This window comes from Bubalus kerabau, chromosome 17, assembly GCF_029407905.1.
Source record: "Bubalus kerabau isolate K-KA32 ecotype Philippines breed swamp buffalo chromosome 17, PCC_UOA_SB_1v2, whole genome shotgun sequence".
NCBI classification, from domain to species: Eukaryota; Metazoa; Chordata; class Mammalia; order Artiodactyla; family Bovidae; genus Bubalus; species Bubalus kerabau.
Genome location: NC_073640.1, coordinates 60,743,848 through 60,762,013, shown reverse-complemented (window position 1 = coordinate 60,762,013; position 18,166 = coordinate 60,743,848). Strand labels below are relative to the sequence as shown.

Sequence of the window (18,166 nt, the reverse complement as noted above, 5' to 3'; positions counted from 1 at the left end):
TGGTCATTCTGAGGGGGTGAACTGATACCTTGTTGCAGTTTGATTGGCATTTCTCTAACAGTGATGCTGAGCATCTTTTCATAGGCTTTGTGGCCATCTCGATGCTGCCTTTCAAGATACATCCATTTAGATCTTTGGCCAATTTTTTCTCTTGGGTTGATTGTATTTTGATGTTGAGCTGCAGGAGATGTTTGCATGTTTTGCAGATGAATATGTTGCTTTTAAATTCCGTTGCATTTTCCCCCTGATGTTCAGAGTTGTCTTTTTCTTTCGTTTTGAGTTTCCCTTGCTGTGCAAAAGCTTTTGAAGTTAATGAAGTCCCTTTTGTTGTCTCTTATTTTTTATTATCCTAAAAGTGGATCCAAAAACAATTTGCTGCGATTTGTGTCAAACCGTGTTCTGCCTATATTTTCCTTAAGAGGGTTAGAGTAATCGTCCCTCAGTATAGTTCTTTAATGGATTTGAAATGTATTTTTCTGTAGTTGGTTAGGGACTGTGAATTTCATCATTTTTCGCTTGTTTAAGGCACCTCCACCCTCTCCTCCACACTGGTTGTTAGCAATTTACTTTGCCAGCTTCAGTGTAGAAAGGTTCCCTTTATTCCACAACCGCTCCAGCATTTACTGTTCGTAGACTTTTTGACAAAGGCCATTTAACCAATGTGAGGTTATACTTCCTTGTAGTTTTGATTTGCGTTTTTATAAGATTTCATGATGTGAAGGCCGTTCATGTGATTAAAAAAAAAAAAGTGTGAGTAAAACTGACCTCTCAAAGTTGGCCTCTGGACCGTCTGCTCTGCTTTAAATTCTTTTTCCAGGACCTACTCGAGGGTATTAGTTGAGGACAGGTGTTTTTTCCTTACGTCCGAGCAGGCCTGGTGAATATTACTAAGTGCCCATCAGCGCAGGTTTTTCAGTTGATGTTACCAAAAGCGGCCACAAGGTGGCAGCATTTCTTCATGCCCACCAGAGCCTTAGGGCAAGTCCTGTTCTGGGTTGTTAATAAGAATGAATACACCCAAGGCTGTGTCTCCTTCCTTCCTTCTCTCTGAGCCTTTATCCCCCGACAGATCTCAACGATTGCCACACCACTCTGCAGAAGGAGCTGTCGTCTCAGTGGGGTGACCCTAAGGAAGGAGGCTGGAGGTGGGAACCCTGCCACCAGGAGCCACGGAGCCCAGAGCACTTTGCAAAGCTCTTCCAGCCCAGAGACCCCACCATCCTTTGGGGGCGCTAGGGTTGGCTCTGCTGCAGGAGGGTCCCCTGGATCTGGAGATTGTGTGCTCATGCAGAGGGGAACACATAGTCCAAGTCCATGGGGTGGGGGGGTGGGGGGCTGTGTGCCTGGCAAACCCTCCCCGGCGCCCTCAGCCCCAGGACAGTCACGCCTGGGGACCCAAGCCTGCTCAGACTACAGGGATGTGACACCAGCCCAGGTCCCCAGGGCCAGAGGGAACAGAGTCAGCAGTTCTTTTCTCTTTAAAAAAAAAAAAGTTTTTGAATTGTAATTTACAGGTGACTTACATTGTGATGGCTTGTACAGAAACCTGATTCATTTATTCGTAGAAGTACATATATTCTTTATCGGTTTCTTTTCCCAGAGTTTTGAGAGGGTTTCTTGTGCTCTGTGGTGAGTCCTTGTGGATTATTCTAGAAGTATAAAGAGTAGTGTGTTTATATTATTCTCAACCTGCTAGTTTCTTCCCGCCCCACACATTTCGCTTTGGGGAACTATAAATTTATTTTCTAAGTCTGTGATGCTGTTTCTGTTTTATAAAGACGTTCACTTGTATCCATGTTTAGGTTCCACCTAGGAGTGGTATTATATGATATATGTTTTTTCCAAATGTAAACAAAGGCCCAGAAGGGCGTCCTGTGTGAGTGATATAAGTCTCCTCTCACTGGGCTCTCACCCAGGACTCCGGCACTGCTCACCCGGTGTGTGGTACTTAGTCTCTGTCTTAAATAAATAAACTGCTTCTCTGTGTGCTTGCCCAGACATTCTGCCCTGTCTCTAATAGTGAACTTTGTATCTGTTTTTACGGGGTTTGCCTCTTTGAGACATTCTTGCTTTCAAGCAGAGGAAAGACCCAGGGTCCCTTTGCTTCTCGCCTCTGGCCCCTGCTGGTCTGGCAGCGAGGACTCCTGGTTCTCATCCAGGCTCCCCACATTCAGTTCAGGAGAGCTCACTGCTGCCTGTGAGACCACTTGGTGCTGAAACCAGAAATCCAGGAGTTCAAGGTTTGCATTACAGCAACATTGGGATGGACATGATCGAAAGGAATATCGATGGACATGAGTTTGAGTAAACTCTGGGAGTTGGTGATGGATAGGGAGGCCGGGCGTGCTGCAGTCCATGGGGTCACAGAGTCGGACACGACTGAGCGACTGAATTGAACTGAATATTGGGAAGATAATGTTATATGTGGCCAGGACTCTCTAAGACTACACTGAATTTGCTTAGGTAAATAAATTTTGTGATTAATAGTAAGCTGTGACCAGACTGGGATTTGGTTTTCTCTCTCTATAAAGAGAATAAAGTTTTCTTAGAATGTGGCTTTTGATAACAGTCTATGTAAATTTCTTTGCCTTCAGATCAGATCAGATCAGAACAGTCGCTCAGTCGTGTCCGACTCTGCAACCCCATGAATTGCAACACGCCAGGCCTCCCTGTCCATCACCAACTCCCGGAGTTTACTCAGACTCATGTCCATCGAGTCAGTGATGCCATCCAGCCATTTCATCCTCTGTCGTCCCCTTCTCCTCTTGCCCCCAATCCCTCCCAGCATCAGAGTCTTTTTCAATGAGTCAACTCTTCGCATGAGGTGGCCAAAGTACTGGAGTTTCAGCTTTAGCCTCATTCCTTCCAAAGAAATCCCAGGGCTGATCTCCTTTAGAATGGACTGGCTGGATCTCCTTGCAGTCCAGGTGACTCTCAAGAGTTTTCTCCAACACCACAGTTCAAAAGCATCAATTCTTAGGCGCTCAGCCTTCTTCACAGTCCAACTCTCACATCCATACATGACCACAGGAAAAACCATATCCTTGACTAGACGAACCTTTGTTGGCAAAGTAATGTCTCTGCTTTTGAATATGCTATCTAGGTTGGTCATAACTTTCCTTCCAAGGAGTAAGCGTCTTTTAATTTCAGGGCTGCAGTCACCATCTGCAGTGATTTTGGAGCCCCCCAAAATAAAGTCTGACACTGTTTCCACTGTTTCCCCATCTATTTCCCAAGAAGTGATGGGACCGGATGCCATGATCTTTGTTTTCTGAATGTTGAGCTTTAAGCCAACTTTTTCACTCTCCACTTTCATTAAGAGGCTTTTTAGTTCCTCTTCACTTTCTGCCATAAGGGTGGTGTCATCTGCATATCTGAGGTTATTGATATTTCTCCCGGCAATCTTGATTCCAGCTTGTGTTTCTTCCAGTCCAGCGTTTCTCTTGATGTACTCTGCATATAGGTTAAATAAGCAGAGTGACAATATACAGCCTTGACGTACTCCTTTTTCTATTTGGAACCAGTATGTTGTTCCATGTCCAGTTCTAACTGTTGCTTCCTGACCTGCATACAAATTTCTCAAGAGGCAAATCAGGTGGTCTGGTATTCCCATCTCTTGAAGAATTTTCCACAGTTTATTGTGATCCACACAGTCAAAGGCTTTGGCATAGTCAATAAAGCAGAAATAGATGTTTTGCTGGAACTCTCTTGCTTTTTCCATGATCCAGCGGATGTTGGCAATTTGATCTCTGGTTCCTCTGCCTTTTCTAAAACCAGCTTGAACATCAGGAAGTTCACGGTTCACATATTGCTGAAGCCTGGCTTGGAGAATTTTAAGCATTACTTTACTAGCGTGTGAGATGAGTGCAATTGTGTGGTAGTTTGAGCATTCTTTGGCATTGCCTTTCTTTGGGATTGGAATGAAAACTGACCTTTTCCAGTCCTGTGGCCACTGCTGAGTTTTCCAAATTTGCTGGCATATTGAGTGCAGCACTTTCACAGCATCATCTTTCAGGATTTGGAATAGCTCAACTGGAATTCTATCAGCTCCACTAGCTTTGTTCATAGTGATGCTTTGTGATTTATATTTGTTTTTAAAATCTTTGGTTACTTTGGTGAACTAAATATTATTTCACAATGATCTATGAAGATTGTGGTACATGTAGATAAAGCTAATTCTGCTTCTACAAAGAAGCAGATTTTGTCAGACTTTTGTTTTCCTGATATCCTTAGGAGTTGGCAATAGTCTCCGAAATCAAGGAATTTACAGTGGTAAACACACTGTAACTCAATCAGGGCCACGGGAAATCCAAGACAGCCGCTCAGCTCTCCCCAGCTCCTGGACAGACCTCATTTATATTTGAAGGCTTACAGCCTTTCCTGGGTACATGTTACACATCTGATGGCCTCACAATGGGAAAAAATAGTTTAAAATGTGTTTTCCACTTGGGGTACATTTGCCACAGTCTCCAGTGACCATGGCACCCACTTCACCAGACAAACCGTGCAAGCCTTAACCAACTTCACAGACTTCTCACAGCTCTCGCTCTCGTCATCATACTCAATCATCAGGCAGGGACAACAGAACAGAGATTAATTACGTGGGGTTAAATAATCTGCTAAACGTGATTATAACGTTCATGACCTTTGGGGTGATGTATTACTGGCTTCCACTCGTTTCAGGTATAAAGAAGCTCTTCTCCTCAAGCTACTTAAGACTTACAACAGTTTGGTAATTTACACCTCTGGGTAAGATTCAAACATTTTTTCTTTTCTCTCTGCCTTGTCCCTCCAGAAATTACAGACACTTGGGTTCTGAGCAGCCTTATCAGGTAAATGAAAAGACCGTCTCCTGACACATACAGGAATCTCAAAAATTTGAGATTTTGGGGACCTTTAGAATAGAGAACGGAGAAGGCGATGGCACCCCACTCCAGTCCTCTTGCCTGGAAAATCCCATGGACAGAGGAGCCTGGTAGGCTGAAGTCCATGGGGTCACTGAGAGTCGGACATGACTGAGCGACTTCTTTTACTTTTCACTTTTCTGCATTGGAGAAGGAAATGGCAACCCACTCCAATGTTCTTGCCTGGAGAATCCCAGGGACAGGGGAGCCTGGAAGGCTGCCATCTATGGGGTCACACAGAGTCGGACACGACTGAAGTGACTTAGCAACTTAGCAACAAGAAGAGAGAAAAATTCACTTAGGCAAAATCTGATGGCAAGCCTTTGGCGTGACTTTCTTGGCCTTGAGAGGCCTTTTGGGAATTTTAGTCCAAGACTCCTGAGGAACTACAGCAGAGACCGTGTAGAAGAAGCTGTGTGGTCAGTACACCAAACTTAATTTTAAAACAAATTAGTCTTGGCCTAATTTAATAAAAATGGGGGTAATTTTGGAAAAAACTTGTTTCATTAAACATTAACTTCTAGTTGTGCTAATTAAGGTCTATGTTTACTAAGACTTCTCCGCCTTAGTAAACGCAGGGCCTGGATCACACTGGCTGCACCCCGTCCAGGTTCTCAGAGTCTTGCCTGTGAGCCTCCAGCACTGCGAGCTGCGTTACTTCCTTTTCTGCCTGCTTTCCAGTTGCTTCTTGCATGACCAAATATATGACTGAGCCTCTGATAACACAGTGATATCATATAATTCCTCATGAGCTCAGTGATGGTAGTGGTTTAACTCTAAATATGGAAGAAACTCCAAATGGGAATGTTTTCATGGGCCACAGGGGCTGGAGAGGCAGGTGGTCCGGCGGCTCCTGGCTGCTGCTCTGTGGCCTGTCCAGCAACGGCGCACGGCGCGGCCTGTCAGCGGAATCTCTGCCAGGCCTGGAACGAGCGTGCCTAGCACCATGGCTCACAACGGACGTGAGATGCCGCCAAACCCGTCATCAAACCTACGGCCATGAGGGGGCCATGCTGACAGGAGACTGGCATCGCTGTCTGCTCCTGCGAAGGCTAAATCAGGGGCCTCTGCCGTGGTTGGCCTTCAGCACTCCCTGAACGGCACTGAGGCGGAGGTCAGGAACGAGGCCTCGTGCTCTGGGGAAGCCGGCAGAGCAAGCCTTCAGACGGTTAGATGTCTTCAGGGAAAGATTCTCATGAGCCCAGATTCCTGCCTCTTCTCATGCCTAGAGAAGCGCTCAAGTCAGCAACTGTGACAACTGCCTTGGGTTTTGTGGTTTCTGTTATTAATAATACCACATCAGAGGTTGCACTCTATTTAGATAAATCTAGACAACTGGCTACCAGGCTAAAGGTCTCCTTGAAGTGCCAGGTCTGGACTGGAACTCAGGCTTACTCTCCTGGAAAAAAAAAGAGATCTATTTTGCTTATTACTCTTCAGGTTGTCACTCCTCCAACTACTTGAAACTGAGCCTGTCACACCCTCATCAGTCACTCCGGGCTAATACAAGAGACATCGAAAGTACGTAAGACCACGCAAAAGGCTCCGTTCCCACGGACAGGGCACCACCAGCGCTGACTCCATCTGGACCAGGATCGAAACTGCTGAAAAGCATAACCTCATTCTCACTCCTGCTTGGGCCCCTGGTCACAGTAATTCTGTTACTGATCTTTGGCCCCTGCCTTTCTAAATCTCCTTGTTAAATTTGTCTCTTTCAGATTACTACAGTTTCACATCAAGATAAGGGGAATGCAGAGATCCCAGCCAATCCTTGGAACAGATCCTGAGAGAATAACACCAGAAGTCACCCTGGGGCCCCTTCACGAGACAGGGTGAGAGCGCCGTGACCCCAGCAAGGTGGGGTCTAGAGTCCCATGCCAGCCTGAAGAAGCTCCAGAAAACAGACCTTTGCCCTTCATCTTCCCAATAAACAATTTTATTTTTCATGTCTCTCAGAGGGATTTGAGGTAGGAGATGGAAGGGCCCCCAGGCTGGAAAGCTGGAGTCTGTCAGGTGGAGTAAAGTTGAAGCTCTGTTCTCACCAGACACTCCAAGGACAAAGCTAGTGGCAGAAGCTGAGCCCTGCTGGGGTCAAGAGATAAAATGTCCATTCCTGAGGACAAGCAAAGCTTCCCTCTCTGCACACGCACAGGAAGGCTACTTGGAGCTGAGAAGACCATGTGGCCCCATCCCATAAGTGTGGACACATACAACAGGCCTCTGTGGTGGGATCAGTGTGAGGAAAAGGTTGCACATGAGTGCTGCGGAGGGTCCAGGGACAAGTGGGTGGGGAGGGTGGGACCCTGGGGAGGAGAGGGGAGGGGAGGATGGGACCCTGGGGAGGGGAGGTGGGGGGATGGGAGGGTGGAACCCTGGGGAGGGGAGGAGAGGAGAGGGGCAGGGGCCCTGGGGAGGGGAGGGTGGGGTGGGATCCTGGGCAGGGGATGAAAGGGGTGGAGAAGCAGGGCGGGGCGGGCCCTGCCAAGGTGGGGCCTCCGGGGAGGGGGTGCAAGGTGGGGCCTTAGTGATTTGGGTCTTAGGCTCCTTGTCCACTACCTTTCAGAGAACAGTTGCTGAGTGTAGGTTTTCGTTTGTTTGTTTGTTTAACAGGTGCCCAGGCTTGGTGAGGGCCTTCCCAGGTGGCTCAGCAGCAAAGAATCTGCCTGAGATGCAGAAAAGGCAGGAGACGTCACTGGTTGGTTACCTGGCTCAGGAAGATACCTTGAGGAGGGCCTGGCAACCCATTCCAGAATTCCTACCTGGAGAATCCAACGGACAGAGGAGACTGGCGGGCCACAGTCCATCGGGTCGCAAAGAGTTGGACACGACTGAAGCAACTGAGCACACACGAGGGCTGGTGGGTATTAGCTGCCCGGCAGATGTTTACAGTTGCTTTTACCAGGGTCAGGATGAAGTCAGAGCCAGAGTCATACCAGAGTGAGGCCTAAGTACGTACCACAGTCAGGCCTGAGTGTGGACCAGTCAGGCCTGAGTGTGGACCAGAGTCAGGCCTGAGTGTGGACCAGAGTCAGGCCTGAGTGTGGACCAGAGTCAGGCCTGAGTGTGGACCAGAGTCAGGCCTGAGTGTGGACCAGAATCAGGCCTGAGTGTGGACCAGAGACAGGCCTGAGTGTGGACCAGAGTCAGGCCTCAGTGTGGACCAGAGACAGGCCTGAGTGTCCACCAGAGTCAGGCCTCAGTGTGGACCAGAGACAGGCCCGAGTGTGGACCAGAGACAGGCCTGAGTGTCCACCAGAGTCAGGCCTCAGCGTGGACCAGAATCAGGCCTGAGTGTCCACCAGAATCAGGCCTCAGTGTGGACAAGAGACAGGCCTCAGTGTGTACCAGAGTCAGGCCTTGTTGTGCACCAGAGTCAGGCCTCAGTGTGACCAGAGTCAGGCCCGAGTGTGACCAGCATCAGGCCTGAGTGTTTCCAGAGTCAGGCCTCAGTGTGACCAGAGTCAGGCCTGAGTGTGACCAGCATCAGGCCTGAGTGTGCACCAGAGTCAGTCCTGAGTGTGGAACTGAGTCTTCCTGATGCTTGACTATTACTCACTTAGGCCTCACTCTGGTCTACACCAAGGCCTGACTCTTGTACCCACTCAGGCCAGACTCAGGTTCACACTAAGGCATGGTTCTGGTCCACACTCAGGCCTGACTCTAAACCACTGAAGACCTGACTCTCGTCCACTTTCAGGGCTGACTGGTCCACGTTAAGCCTGACTCTGGCTCACACTGAGGCCTGACTGTGGTTCTCACTGAGGCCTCATACTGTCCCACACTACAGCCTGACTCTAGTCCACACTTAGGCCTGAGTCTGGTCCTCAATTAGGCCTGACTCTGGTCAAGGCTAAGGCCTGGTTCCACACTAGGGTCTGAATCTGCTGCTCACTAAGGCCTGTACATCATAAATCAGTTCAACCCCAAATAAGTTATAATCAGAGCTGGCATGAGCTTAGTCAGAAACTGACAGAAAATTTCAGAGCTATTATCCAGCAATACAAAATAAATTTAAAAAATCATATATGTGTATAAACTTTCAGTGATTGGGCTCCATGCCTGCAGAGAGAGCTAGAGAAAAAGTAATATTTTAGAAGACAGCCACACCCCAGCGATATCGGCAGCTCTAGGTTCAATAACCAAGACAGCGAAGCAACCTCCGCTTAGAAGGAGAGATGACAGATAGAGAAGATGCAGGGCAGATACACAGGGTGATACTATCTACCACAATATGCCATGAAATCGCGCCTCTTCCAGCCATGGTGACAGAAAACACACGATCGTGATCTCGGGGAGACAGCAGTGAGCGGGCCTGGAGAGGAATCTCGGCTCCATGCCCGGAGCTGAACCAGGGTGCCCTGGATGAAAAGCAGGACTGCCAGCCACGAGACCGCCGGTGGCCAGAGTGTAGAAGCAAAGTGACCCTCGGTCGTTCCCTGGTTTGAACCCAAGAATATTTTAAGGAGGCAAGAAGCATAAATATGTATAGAAGTCCATTATTATCGACACAGCGTAACATCTCGGAGAGCATAGAGAAACGCAGGGTGTTTAAGAGAGAAGCAGCTCAGAGATAGAGAACTGAGAGAAGTGTGCGTGTCCTGCGGAGGAGCCCAGGAAGAGGTGATGTAAATCCCTCATTTGGGACCGTCCTTCCGGGTCTTTGGTCACCTTTGAGCAATTACCTTGTCTCTTTTTTCACACCTGACTGGTCCCTGCACCCTCCCCAAGATGTGGGCACGACATTTGCTAAGATTGATCCCCCACAGAGGCCTGTGGGTGCATGGCCACACTTATTATGGGATGGGGCCCCTCCCTTTTTGGCCATCAAGGAGGCTTCCTGCCCTTGTACAGAGAAGTCTTCTTCGACCTCAGGAGTGGGCCCCTTATCTCTTTACTCCCACAGACTTCAGCTTCTGCCACTAGATTTGCCCTTGGAGTGTGTGAGTGAGAACAAAGCTTCAATTTCACTCCAGACAAATACCAGCTGTCCAGCCCAGAGGCCCCTCTATCTCCTATGTCAAATCCTGCTGAGAGACATGAACCCCAAAAATCTTTATTGGGAGGCTGAAGGGCGAAGGTCTCTCTTCTGTAGCTTCTTCAGGCTGGCATGGGGCTCATAGACCTTACCTAGCTGGGATCATGGAGCTCTCATCCTGTCTCATTCAGGGGCCCCAGGGTGACCTCTGTTGCTATCCCCACAGGATCTGTTCCGAAGAATAGCTGGAACCATTGTCTTGATGTGAAACCATCGTAATCCGAAAGAGACAAATATAACAAGTGGATTTAAAAAGTCAGAGGCCAAAGATCTGTGATTAATTATCACAAATTATTGTGAGCAGGGGCTGTAGCAGGAGTAAGAACCAGGTTACGTTTTTTAGCAATTTTGAGCCTGGTCCAGATAGAGTCAGCATGGGTGGTGCCCTCTCCAAAGGAACGGAGCCTTTTGCGTGGTCTTACACACTTCCGATGGCTCTTGTATTAGCCCAGGGTGACTGATGAGGGTGTGACAGGCTCAGTTTCAAGTAGTTGGAGGAGTGACAACCTGAACAGTAATGTAAAAAACCAATCACAATTTTTTCCCAGGAGAATAAGCTGGATTCCCAGTCTAGACCTGCCACTCCAAGGAGGCCGGCAGCCTGGTAGCCAGTTGTCTAGTTTTGTCTAAGTAGGTTCTAGCTGCTGACGTGGTATTCACATATTAATTCACATATTAGTCAGAGCAGTTGTCCCTGTTACTGACTCTAGTGCTCCTCTAGGCATGAGAAGAGGCAAGAGTCGGGGCTCGTGAGAACCTTTACTGAGAGCACCTGACTATCTGAAGGCCTGTTCTGCCAGCTTCCCCAGAGCGCAGAAGCCCTGTTCCCGATCTCCCCCCTCAGTGCCTTTCAGGGCTGCTCAAGGGCAGCCGCTGCAGCGGGTCCTGATTGAGTCCTAGCAGAGGCAGATGGCAAGTGCCGGTTTTCAGTTGGCACGGCCCCTTCGTGGCAATTTGACCGTGGTTTTGGGGGCGTTTCATGTCCATTTCCTCCCATGGTGTTAGGAATGCTCATTCCTAGATCTGGCAGAGCTTCTGCTGACAGGCCACTCAGGGCGCTGTTACGGGACTAACCCAAAAAACAGGAGCCAAGAGACGCTGGATCACCTGTCTCACCAGCCTCTACGGTCCGTGAAAACGTTCCCTCTTGTTGCTTCTTCCCATAGCTAGAGTTTCACCGTTACCCTCTCTGATCGCATATCATCATTTTATCAGAGGCTCAGCCACACACCCAGTAACGCAAGAAACAATCGTGCAAAGCAGGCAGAAGAGGAAATAATGCAGCTAGCGGTATCAGTAGGACCGTAAGTAAGAATCTGAGAACCCGTTTTAAGTACAGTTAGTATGTCCCAGGTCCTCTGACTTAGTTTGTTAAATAACTGTAGCCTGGTGTTAATCTCCTGTCTGTAGACCATGGAGATTCTGACCTTTATCCAAAGACTGATTACTGAGATAAGTTTTAGAAATAAACTTAGAGAACCCCTTAATAATTCAGTTAACTCTCATCAGCAGTATAACATAAACGCAAGGAACTATGTCATAAGAGTTTCTTAGTAAATATAGACCTTAATTAACAAAACCGGAATTTAATATTTAGTGAAACATATTTTTTTTCTAAAATTGCCTCTATTTTCATTAAACCAGGCCAGGACTAATTTGTTTTAAAAATAAGTTTGGGTGCTGACCACATAGACTTCTACACGGACTCTGCTGTAATTCCTCAGGAGTCTTAGACTAAATTCCCCAAAGGCCTCTCAAGGCCAAGAATTTATTAATTTGTTCTACTTTCCCCCATTTATAAATGACTGACTAGAGAATAGAATTATCATTACTCTTTTACAACAAAAATATTTCCAGTCTTTATATCTTCAAAGTCTCACTGACAACACATATCCTACTTGCCATACACACTGAAACATTTTCCTTGTCACTTTAGTAGATTTGAGTCCGTAATTTTTAATCTTTAAAAAATGAACCCCTAATGAAAATCAAGAAGAAAGCAATTGTGAACTCTTTGTTGCATTGGCAGTCTCTGATTAGCAAACTCAAGAACATATTTTAGAACCTCTAAAAACAAGTATTTTTCCAAAGTACAGTTTTTCTCAATGTAATACAAGGCACGTGTCTAATAGATATGTGTCTGTGTATAACTGAATGAAGTTCCTGAAAACCAAAAACAAACACAACATCGGAAATCACGTCTACTCCAACAGAATATAAAATTTTAAATTACCAAAATAATAAAGAGTGGGGCATGAAGAAATGTTGCCACCTTGTGGCCACTTTGGGTAGCAACAATTTAAAACCTGTGAAGATGGGCGCGTAATATCCCCAGGCCTTCAGGGATGCGAGGAAAAAACACCTGTCGTCAACGAACGACCTTAGGTAGATCCTGGAACAAGAATTCAAAACCTGGCAATTGGTCAAGAAGCTAACCTTGGGAGGTAAGTTTTACTCCCACTCGTTCAAAATAATCACACGAAAAGATTTCAGTATCACTAAAACTTCCTGCTGCTGCGGCTGCTAAGTCGCTTCAGTCGTGTCCGACTCTGTGCGACCCCATAGATGGCAGCCCACCAGGCTCCCCTGTCCCTGTGATTCTCCAGGCAAGAACACTGGAGTGGGTTGCCATTGCCTTCTCCACACTAAAACTTACAGAAATTCAAATCAAAACTACAATGAAGGTATCACCACACTCCGATCGGAATGGCCATTGGTAAAAAGTCTGCAAACAATAAATGCTGGAGAGGGTGTGGGGAAACGGGAACCCTCAGCATGGAGGAACAGGGTGGAGGTTCCTCAAACAAGTGAAAAGACAATGAAATCACTACACTGCTTAACCCCATGCAGAAAAACATACACCAAATCAATTAGAGATCTAAATGGAGGGATGGATACTATAAAGCTCTTGAGGAAAATATACAGAACATGCCTTGATATAAATCGCAGCCAGTTCTTTTTGGATTCATTCTTAGAATAATACAATAAACAAATGGGACTTGATTAACCTTAAAAGCATTTGAGCATCAGGGTAAACCATAAATGAAAGAAAAAGACAACCCTCGGAATGGGTGGGGAAAAAAGTGTTTGCAAATGGAGATACAAGGAATTCTCCAAAGCATGCACACAGTCCATGCAGCTCAATTTAAAGAAAAAAAAAAAAAAAGACAATCGAAAAGTGGGCCAAAGATCAAAATGGGCGTTTCTCCAAAGAAGACATCCAGGTGGACATAAAGTACACAAAAAGATGCTCAGCGTCCCTAATCATTAGAGAAATGCAAATCACAAGTTCAATGACATATCACTTCCCACCAGTCAGCATGGCCATCTCAAAAATTCAACAATAAATGCTGGAGGGGGTGTGGAGAGAAGGGAACCCTCCTCCCCCGGTGGGGGGGAATGTAAGTCAGTGCATCCAGTCTGAAGAACAGTATGGAGGGGCTTTCAGACACTCAGCAACGAAGAGCCACGTACCCCAACCATCCCATGCCTGGGCATGGATTCTGGGGAAACCAAATTTTGAAGATACTGCACACCAACAATCATGGCAGCACTGGATACAATCGCCAAGATACAAAAAAACCTAAGTGTAGAAGGACAGGTGACCGTTTAAAGAAGCCGGAACACAGACACACAAAGCTTCCAGTCACAGGGAAGAGTCAGAGACGTCACACTAGGGGAAGTAAGTGAGACAAAGTATCACCTGTTATGGCTTCTAGGTGGAATCCAAACATGGAAACAAATCAACTTCTTTACAAAACAGTAACAGCTTCATACACTTAGTAAAGAAACTTGTTACCAAAAAGGAAAGGCCAGGTGCAGGGAGAAATATATGTTGAGAAAAACATATACACACTGCTGCTGCTGCTGCTAAGTCGCTTCAGTCCTGTCCGACTCTGTGCGACCCCATAGACGGCAGCCCACCAGGCTTCGCCGTCCCTGGGATTCTCCAGGCATGAATATACACACTACTAGTTATAAAATAATCCATAAGGACCCACTGTAGAGCCCAAGGAACCCTACTTTGACTCTGCAAATAACCTATATGCGAAGAAGAACCCCCCCCAACATATATACATCTATGTATAAATGAATAACGTTGCTTTACACATTAAAAAAAAAAACAACCCACAACAGTGCAAATCACCTATATACTCGAATTCAAAATAAACATAACAGTAAAGAAAGAAAGACAAAAGAACTGCTGACTCTGTTCCCCTCGGGCCTTGGGCACCTGGGCTGGCATCCCACTCCTGGAGCCTGAGCAGGCTGGGTCCCCAGGCGGGGCTGTCCTGGGGCTGAGGGCGCTGGGGAGGATATGCCAGCCAATAAGCCCCCAACCCCGCTGGACATGGACTTCCTGTTCCCCTCTGCATGAGTCCACAATCTCCAGATCCTGTGGGACCCTCCTGCAGCAGAACTAAATCTAGTGCTCCCAAAGGATGGTGGGGTCTCTGGGCTGGAAGAGCTTTGCAAAGTGCCCCGGGCCCCGTGTCTCCTGATGGTGGGGTTCCCACCTCCAGCCTCCTTCCTTAGGGTCACCCCACTGAGAGGACAGGTCCCTCTGCAGAGTGGTGTTGCAATCATTGGGATCGCCTGGGGGATGAAGGGTAAGGGGGAAGAAGTAAGGAGACACAAGCCTTAGGGCTTCCCAGGTGGCGCTAGTGGTAAAGAATCCATCTGCCAATGCAGGAGACATAGGAGAAGCGGGTTCAATCCCTGGGTCGGGAAGATCCCCAGGATGGATTCTCATTGACAACCCGGAAACCGGATTTGCCCTAAGGCTCTGGTTGCCCAGGTAACCAGAGCGGGCATGAAGAAATGCTGCCACCTTGTGGTCATTCCCCGTAACAACCACTTGAAAACCCGGGCTGTTGGGCTCGCCTCTAAATGACAACAGCCCTAAAGAAATCTTCCAGGGTAAATCACATGAAGAGAACTCAAAACAGGGCTGACTGTCAAGAAGCCACTTTCCAGAGGTTAACTGTACTCGCCCGTAGAAGGTAAAAAGCCCATGGAAAGATACTCAATATCAGTAAGTATTAAAGAAATGCAAATTAAAACTACCAAGAGCCATCTTCTCACACAGCTCAGAACGGCCATCCTCAAAAGATCGTCGAAGCTTAAGTGCTGCCGAGGGCGAGGGGAACAGAGAACCCTTCTACACCGTGGGCAGGGTTGTAAATGGGTGGGTGCAGCCACGAAGGAAAATATCTGGAGGCTCCTTGAAACACGAAATAGAGAGTTACCACGTTTTCCAGCAATACCACTCCTTGCTTTGATCTGGAAAAAAATCCTAATTCAAAAGAATATGTACATTTCTATTTTCAGGGCAGCACTACTCACAATAGCCAAGTCAGAGCATTAACCAAAATATCCATCGACTGAAAAATGAAGACGAACTGGCCCATCTATACAGTGGAATACACTCAGAAAAAAAACTACCATGAGCAGCAGCATGGATGTACTGAGAGATTATCACACTGAGGTATGAGACCAAAGACAAACATCCTAAAAGAGTACTTAGAGGTGGAAGCCAGAAATTCATGCAAATGAAATAATTTGCAAATAGACTCAGAGTTTAAAAAACCAACTCATGATTTTTTTTTAAAACGTTGCAGGAGGGATACACTAAGAGGAATTAAAATGCTCCCATTACTACGTATCAAACAGGTAATCTACAAGGACCAGCTGAAGAGCTCAGCAAGTTGAAGGAAACACACTGTGATAACCTTCACGAGAAAAGATCCCCCAAAAGAACAGCGGTACATCTGTTTATGACTGAATCAAGTTCCTGTACGCCTAAAACAAACAGAGTCAGAAATCAACTCTATTAGAAAAAAATAAATTACCAAAAAAAGTGGAGGATGAAAAATGCTGCCCCCTTGTGGCTGCTTTTGGTAACAACAACTGAAAAACCTGTGCTGACCAGTCCTTCAGGGATGTTAAGTAAAATACGCCTGTTCTCAACAAATGTCCTGGGATAGGTCCTGGAAAAGATTTCAAAACAGGGCAGATGGTCAAGAGGCCAACTTAACTTGTTAATAGCCAGGACAGAGGACAGGGAGGAGGGTCCTTAAACAAGCAAAAAGAGAATGAAATTACAACACTCCCTAACCATTTAAAGAAAAACTCCAAATTAGTTAAAGAACTAAATGGAGAGACAATTACTCCCTACCATTAGAGGAATGCATAGGAAAAACAGGCTTTGACATAAATCACAGCAAATTCCCTCTGGATCCACCTCTTGGAATAAGGAAAAAATAGAAATAAAACCTCAACAAGGGACCTCATTAACCTTAAAAGCACTCACACAGCAAGGGAAACCATAACGAAAGAAAATGACAACTCTCAGAGTGGGAAAAAAGTTTACAAGCAAATATATCAACAAGTAATTCATCTGCAAAACAAGCAAACAGCGCCTGCAGCTCAATTAAAAAACAACAACAACAACACAACAGAAATGGGCCAAAGATCTAAATCGGTATTTTTTGAAAGAATGTATCCAGATCGCTATAAGGCACATGAAAAGATGCTTCACATCCCTAATGATTGGAGAAATGCAAATCAAAATGACAACGAGGTATCAGCTAAAATCACTGAGAGTGAGTATCCTCCAAAAGGTCTACAAAGATTAAACTGCCAGGAGCATTCGGAAAAGGAATCCTTCTACCCTGGGGGCAGGGATGTAAATGATGGGTGTGGCCAAGAAGGAAACCAGCATGGAGATTCCTTAAAACACTAAGGGAGTTACTAACGGCCTGGAAGCCAACTCCTTGCCTTAGATCCGGAAAAAAATAAAAAAATTAAATGATATGTGCATGTACCCTTATTTTTAGGACAGCAATATTGACTATATCGAAGACAAGAGTGTTAAACAAAATGTCCATCGATACAGAAATGAAGGTAACTGGTCCATCTAGACACCGGAATACATTCAACCAGCAACAGAAAGAGAAAGTGGCATGGGCAGCAGCATGGATGGACCGAGGGGACCTAAGGAAAACACACCTCTCCTCAACCTGTGTCCTCGGGTGGGTCCGGGGAAAAGAGTTCAGAACAGGGCAGACGGTCAAGAGGCCAATCTTGAAAGGCGGATTTTAATCACAGTTTTTTTTTTTTAATCAAACGGAAACCTTTCAATATGAAGTAATTTTAGAGAAATTCAACTAAAAACTACAACTAGGAATGAGCTAGTCCCAGTCAGAATGGCTAGTGTCAAAAACTCTACAAACAGTAAATGCTGGAGGGGTTTTGGAGAAAAATCAATTCTCCTACATTGATGCTAGTAATGTTAATTGTTGACAGCATGACAGAAGATGGTGTGGGAGGCTCCTGAAACAAGCGAAAAGTGAATGAAATTGCATTTCTCCCTAACCTCATACAGAAAAGAAACTCCAAATCGATTAAAGAACTAAATGGAGGGATGGATACTCTAAACTTCTTGAGGAAAATATGGGTAAGACAGGTTTTGAAATAAATCACAGCAAGTTCTTGGTTTCCCTCTTAGGATAACAACAACAACAAAAAACCTCAACAAAAGTAACCTCATTAAGTTTAAAAGCTTTAGCACAGCAAGGGCAGCCCTAAATGAAAGAAAAAGACAACTTAAATTGGGGAAAATGGTTACACTTCATTTGGAACACGTGTACACCCGTGGCGGATTCATTTTGATGTATGGCAAAACCAATACAATATTGTAATTAGCTGCCGATTAAAATAAATAAATTTATATTAAAAATAAAAATAAAAACCATTTATTCATCTCCAAAAACCTGCAAACAGTTCATTCAGCTCAACATCAAAAATCAATCAATAGAAAAATAGGCCAAAGATCTAAATACGCCTTTGTCTTCAGCTGGCATCCAGCTGGCCACAAAGCACAATGATTAGCATCACTGTAGAGAAATGCCCATCAAAACTGCAACGAGGTATCAACGCACACCCCTCAGAATGGCCATCTTCCAAAAGCTCTACGAAGATTAAATGACGCGGAAGGCGAGGCAAACAGGAAGTCTTTCTACACTGTGGGCGGGGATGTAAATGAGTGGGGGCGGTAATGAAAGAAAGCAGCGTGAAGATTGCTGAAACACACTAAATATAGTTATTGCATGATCCGGCAAGCCCACCCACATTGCCTTGGATCCGGAGAAAACCATAATTTAAAATGATACTTGCAACCCTATTTTCAAGGCAGCAATATTGACAATATTTAATAGAGAGCTTC

At 45.9% G+C, this 18,166-nt stretch overlaps 1 long non-coding RNA gene across 1 annotated transcript; it reads left to right on the top strand.

The window, feature by feature from the left end:
- Positions 1-14,831: 14,831 nt before the first annotated feature.
- On the top strand, positions 14,832-17,901 carry LOC129631819 (uncharacterized). The gene is made up of 3 exons (XR_008704188.1): positions 14,832-14,974; positions 15,271-15,427; positions 15,613-17,901. It is a non-coding gene; the product is annotated as an uncharacterized LOC129631819 (long non-coding RNA).
- The last annotated feature ends 265 nt before the right edge of the window (positions 17,902-18,166 follow it).